This window comes from Capsicum annuum, chromosome 10, assembly GCF_002878395.1.
Source record: "Capsicum annuum cultivar UCD-10X-F1 chromosome 10, UCD10Xv1.1, whole genome shotgun sequence".
In the NCBI taxonomy this organism is placed as follows: domain Eukaryota; kingdom Viridiplantae; phylum Streptophyta; class Magnoliopsida; order Solanales; family Solanaceae; genus Capsicum; species Capsicum annuum.
The window spans coordinates 67,389,640-67,396,806 of NC_061120.1; positions in this window are offsets into that span (position 1 = coordinate 67,389,640).

Here is a 7,167-nt window from a genome sequence, read left to right on the forward strand (position 1 = left end):
GAGTTACAAATGAAAGAGAAGCTCCAGGGTTTAATAAAGCATAAACATGTAAATGAAAGACTTGCAATATACCAGTGACCACATTAGGAGAATTTTCTTGATACTGTCAGGACTGAAGGGCATATAATCTATTTGGATGCTGACCACTGATAGCACTGGAAGCGGCACCTTGCTGAGTCGGGTGGCTGGCTGGAACTGATGACTGATAGGACTGGAACTGTTGGTACAAATCCCTACCTTTCTAATAAACTACCTAAAACTCCCAAATATGGTGGCCTGTATTGCCACACCCAAAACATATATCACTTCTAGCTCTACACTCACCTTATGGTTTCTACCACACTTCTGGCAAAGAGGAATTGTACAACCACTATTTACACTGCCTTGGGACTTAGATCCTAGCGCTTAATCTCTATTATTATTATTGAATTTATGTATTGGGGAACTTGATGAAGATGGATCTAGGACTGAAGATTTCTAATAGAATTAAGGATAGTTACCACCTTCTGACTTTGGCTGAGTAAAATTAAAGATACCTATTCTAGCCTACTTTCTCTTTCTCTCTCATTCTCCTTATTCTCCTACTCCCCAATCTATTAAACATAGACCATAAGCCTAGATATATCCATCTCCTTAATTAACATCACGGTCCTGCACTCCTTGACCACACTGTCAACTACCCTAAAAACGAACTTGCTCATCCTAGACCTTCTATCAGCCACCACGTGAGGAGCATACCTAGCTAGATGAGTAAACTTAAGGGAATACTCTATCAAACTCATGTTTCCTTACCTCAAGTTGATAAACTCTAACACTTTGTCTTTTCTCAGTTCCAACGGAAAGAATCTATCTAAAAAGGCTGTAGCAAACTCCTCCTATTCTATAGGCCCTGCGTCTGCACCTCTATCTACCTTTCACTGCTTAAATAAGGTATGGGCTATATCCTGTAACTGGTAAGCAGCTAATTTATCACTCACACTAGAAGTCACCCCATAATGTCTATTATTTTTTGGACCATGTCTAAGAATTCCTGTAGATCGTCTTCAGATTTGGATCCCAAAAACAAAGGAGAATTCATTCGGTTAAAGTCCTGAATCCTAGTTGCGGTAGTATTGGCCACTGGGTTAGCCGAAATAGCGGATAGCTAAACATTCTAAGTCGCTATAGAGTGATCTATAGTAGTGAATGTAGCTTTGAACTCTTCATGAGAAACGTGCTCATTCAAGGGATCTTCCTAGATAGGCGGAGCTGCTGGCTGGTTCACATTTATTCTTTCATTTGTCTTTCTGGGAGGTATGTTCTGTAAAATAGAAAGAAGAATAGATTAGACCAGGAGTTTAACATGAGCTCATGCTCAGATGCACAATATGAACACTGAAAGAAGGGAAACTTTTCTTAAAATTCCTTATAGCCTCTTGTCCATAAGTGTGGCGTGCTTCACATCCATGCACAATACTCGATGTGGCTTTCAGTCTTCCTAGTACACTTTAAAACCTTAGGCTCTAATACAAAGTTTGTAACGGCTCGAGAGTACACCCTGGGTGCCACACGGTGCCTGTGGTCCCGAGAGACCACGAAGTAATCCATGAGCTAGTACCTGTTGTGAGCACTGAATAATATAATAATATATGCAGAAGAACAACTGATAAGCCGTAAGGTTTTAGCAACTTAAAAAAGGACTAGATCATGAATCTGGAAAGTAACTACTGGAGACAATATGTTTGGAACTAATAAAATACTAATAAAACTGATTGACTGTCTGTACTAGTCTTAAAAGCCTCTATTGACTGAATGTAGAACTAGTGGGATAAATCCCCAACTAACTTCGACTGAATAGGAAATACTAAAAATAAATGAATAATTTGAGGTGAATGACCCATTTCCTCGATGTTTGAGGACTCACTACTGCTACAATTGATAGTCTAATATGTTTATGCGTGATCTGGGAATTGATCATCCGAACCAATGATATGATACATTATAACTCAAGAAACGAGTATGTGATTAGTACTTTGAATGTACTGGTATGCTGAATGAGGTAGGCTGATATGCATGATTTCATGTACAGGAGTAATAACTGACTGAATGAATAGCATTAAGTACTGAATGGAATGCATGAAATCTGTAAATACTGAGAATGCATGACCAAACATAAAATATATTTTGAATATAATCTGTAAACTAAAATACTAAAATCTAATAACTGAATAACTGATTTCTGTATGCTATGGTCCAGCAAAATAGAAACTGAATTACTCGGTTGATTACTGGACTAAGACTGTGGGAGCTATCATCTAACCAATATGCCCCACTGAGCAAGTTGGGGTCCAACCTGTGACCCCAATTGGAAGGGTCTCAGTACCGTACCATGGGTACTAACACTGGCTGTATAGATCCACTGATGTATTATCCCAAAGGACTAAGGGTGTCAATCCTAAACTGACGGGTGACCCCTAGGAGGTAGTCAAGCCTGAAATGATGGGTGACTCCCTAAATCCTACACTCGCTACATAGTTTTGGAGTACAGATATTACTACTAATGACTATGCCTATTTGACGGGGAAGTCGTTATCCCTACACTCGCTCGGTGTTAAATCATGCTCCCAACTGAACTAACTCAAAATACTGAACTATTCTAAGTTTAACTGATTATGATAACTGACTGATCTAATAATGCTCATAACATATTTTTGAAACTATTTTGAAGATACTAAGTGAAAAAAATATATTTTTGGGTATTCACAACCTCCAGGGCTCGATAGAAATAATAGCAAAATACTACTAAAGCTTTGGGAACATAATGTGAAAGCATTTATTCAAAATTTATTCTTGTAGGAACTTCATCAAACACTTGATGTTCATAGTTTAAGCTAAGCATGTGAATAGTTTAAAGCTTGTAGGAATAATATGATTTCAACATCAATATCACTACTTATGGTTTAAATCAGCAAATAACACTATTTGAACATGTGGGGTTCAATAACAACATTAATTTCATGTAAACATAGTATAGAATTTCAATTTATGGGAATTCATGGTTAAAATCACAATTTCTTGTGAAGATCACAACTTTGAATTTAAACTTGGATGCTTGAACTCCATGGGTGGAAGGGACCCATGGATGAACATTTAACAAACCTAGGTTGATGAATTTGTGCGATTTCTTGGGGTTTTTCTTGAGATTTGATCTTGAATCTGGAAGGCTAGGGTTTTGTTCTTGAGAGATGATTAATTTCTTAAAGAGAATTTGTGAGTAATAGGGCACATAATTCCCCTTTAGGGTTGTAATTATGAGTTTTGGATGGATTTGGAGCTTTGGGAAAAGACCAAACGGTCCCTGGAAAATTAAATAATGGACTGAAAATCCCAGTTTTAGCCTCCATCGCGATGTGGTGCAATCGCATCGGGCCACTGGTAAAAGGACAATCCCTATTTTGTCCAACAGCTTGATGCGGTGCAATCGTATTGCGCCATTGGAAATGGACAATTCCAAACTGGAAACTTAGCACGACATGGTGCCATCGTGGTACCCCACTGAACGTGAATTTGACCCTTAGAGTGATGTGGCATTATCACGGTGCTCCACTGAAAAAGGGCGAATGTGGTTTTGGCCAGCACCACGATGTGACCTTATCTTATTGGTCTACTATTCTTCACTAAAAGTGTCATAACTTCTCACCCGAGTATTAGATTTTGATGAAATTATTATTGTTTGAAAGGTAATTCAATTTCCTATAATTTGGTGGGTCTTAAGCAGGAAAATTCTGAGTAGAGAAAAAGATACTCGCTTTAAGTTGACTATTGCAACAAACTTCCCGAAAACTCAATCGGTAAGGAATATTTTATTTTTTCTAATAGATGGGAGTTATTTGAGGCCTTAATATACATCAAACTCACTCATAAAACTTCCAAAGAACTACAATTAACTTTGCATGAGCTTGAAAAATGGATCTAACATAGGTTTGGATTTTTAGGGTATTACAGATTGCTTCTAACAATTGCTTCGTCTATTCCAACAGTTGATTCATTAGTTATAACAGTTGAGGAAACTATTGCACTACCACAAACAACACTAATAGTGGCATCAAAAATAAAGAAACAACACCATATATTCCAACACCATCAACAATACAAACACCACATGATCCAACAACACCAACACCCCCAACAACAGGACCACCAACAAAGTAACAAACGAAAGATATACAAAATACGATACTGACAACAAGGATTTTTATGTTCTCCCAATAGATGACTTTTTTTCATATATTTTGATATAAATAACAGTTTGTTCATTCAAGACTTAAAAGTCACCTTTCCTTCATTTTCTCAATAAATAGGATACTAGTAAATGGGCAAATCAATAAAAACAATAGATATACATATCTAATTTAAATAACATACAAAGAAGAAGACCAGAAGAAAAGAGCAATAGTAAACCATACCTGTAATGTCAAAAAAGCAAGGGTATCAGAAACCCCATTTTGATCAAGAAAATATATGGATCAGTTAAGATCCGAAAGGACCTTTATGCAAAAAAAGAGAGAAAAGAGAGGAAAAAAGGAGATGGTTGTGATAACCCTAAAGAGGAGAGAAAGACAATTCTAAAAGAAAGAAGAGAGATGAGTCAAGTTAATTTATGGATGAAGGAGAGAAGAAGCTAGAGATGGGTTTTAAATATTCATTAATAGCTGTAAGGGCACGAGGAGATGGTGACATGATATGACATTGAAAAGACAAAATAGGACTACTCAAGGAAGAGATTTTTGAGTTATCCAAGTAATAGTTTTAACCGTATTAGTATTTATTATTTTTATCTCAGATAGGAAATTGCTTTAAAATAAAAAAAAATCTTAAAACATATAAGTCATCTGTGGTAATAGATGTGAATATCTATCTGAAATTTCCAATGACTAATCATATTTTGCAACAGATAGCAATTTTTATTTGATAATTTATAATGGATAGGTAATCTATTGCAACAAATTCATTAATCTATTTGGTAAATTCCAACAGATAAGTCATCTGTTTCAACATGTTGAATATTTGTTTTTAATACAATTTCAATTGAGTTCAAATGTTCAACTATAAGTTCAATAGATTTAGATACAACTAGGGATGAGTTGATAGGGTCAACTATATTGCATAATGCTCCTCTTGACCTGAGTCATCAATCGATCAGTTAGATTTGAAATAATTCATATTAGCTTGTTATTTGAAATGCCTTAATTGATTTAGCTACAACTAGGGATGATTTTACATGGTCAACTATATTGCATAATGTTGGTACTGTGCTCTTCTTAACTCAAGTCATTAATTGATCAGTCAGAGTTGAAACAATTTATATTATCTTATTATTTAAAATTCCTTAATTGATTTAGCTATAACTAGGGATGAGTTTACAGGGTCAACAATATTTCTTGATATTGGTACTGCACTTCTCCTAACCTGAGTCATAAATCGATTAATCAAAGTTGAAACAATTCATTCTAGATTATTATTTGAAATGCCTCAATTGGTTTAGCTACAACTAGGGATGATTGGATAGGTCAACTATATTGCATGGTGTTGGTATTGTGTTTCTCCCGACCCAAGTCGTCAATCGATCACTCTTAGTTAAAATGATTCTTATTAACTTATTATTAAGCTAATACCTAAATTGATTTAGCTAGAACTATGGATGAGTTAACAGGGTCAACTATATTGCATGATGTTGGTATTGTGTTTCTCCCAACTCGAGTCATTAATTGATCACACTGATTTGAAACGATTCTTATTAACTTATTATTAATCTAATACCTAAATTAATTTAGCTACAACTAGGTATGAGTTGATAGGATAAACTACAACTTCAATTGAGTCTTTGTAATTGCATGATGTTGGTATTGCGTTCTTCCCAACTCGAGTCGACAATCAATCACTCTGAGTTGAAACAATTATTATTAACTTATTATTAAGCTAATAACTAATTAATTTAGTTAGAACTAGGGATGAGTTAATAGGGTCAACTATAACTACAATTGAGTCTTTGCAATTGTAGGATGTTGTATTGCATTCTTCCCTACCCGAGTCGTCAATCACTCTGAGTTGAAATAATTCTTATTAACTTATTATTAACCTGATACCTAAATTGATTTAGCTATAATTAGGGATGAGTTGATAGGGTCAAGTATCACTTTAATTTAGTGTTTGTAATTGCATGATGTCGATATTACGTTCGTCCAGACCAGAGTTATAAATCTATCACTCAGAGTTGAAATGATTCCTATTAAGTTATCATCAAGCTAATACCTAAATTAATTTAGCTATAACTAGGTATGAGTTAATAGGGTCAACTACAACTTTAATTGAGTCTTTGCAATTGTATGATGTTGGTATTGCATTTCTCCTGACTCAAGTCATCAATCAATCACTCTAAGTTGAAATGATTCTTAATAACTTATTCTTAAGATAATACCTAAATTGATTTATCTTGAACTAGGTATAATTTTATAGGGTCAACTACTACTTCGGTTGAGTCTTTACAATTGCATGATGTTGGTATTGCGTTTCTCCCGACCCGATTTGTTAATCAATCATTCTGAGTTCGAATGATTCTTATTAACTCATTATTAATCTAATACCTAAATTGATTAATATAAAACTAGGGATGAGTTGATATTTCAAAATTTGTCATTCTTTTCCAATAATACAAATCATCCATTTGTGGGAAAACCATTTAACCATTTCAAATCTCGCATTCTCGCTCATTTCTTTTTTTTTTCTAAACAATAAAGATAATAACTACTCAACATTTTGCTCAACCCTTAAAATAGATCAATTTTCTTCCCATTTTCAAACACATAGTTGTTATTTTTTACTTCATTTTCTCTTGTATCCATTGTTTTCTCTGTCTTCATAGGTAACAAAGTTTGAGAAGAGTTCTACATTTGTTCTTTATTCTAAAAATAAGGGTTTTTAGTTAATGATGAAAAAGAAGACTTTTAGTTGTATTACCTTCGAGAATGGGTTAACAATTTTGAGTTTTGATACTAAAAACATAGGAAGAACTCGAGAAAACCCTAGTTTTTATCATAGTAGTTCATTGCCTATCGTGGTATTATTTGATGGTGTTTGTGGTGTTGTTGTTAGCATCGGTATTGGTGGTCTTGGTGGTCGTGTCGGTGG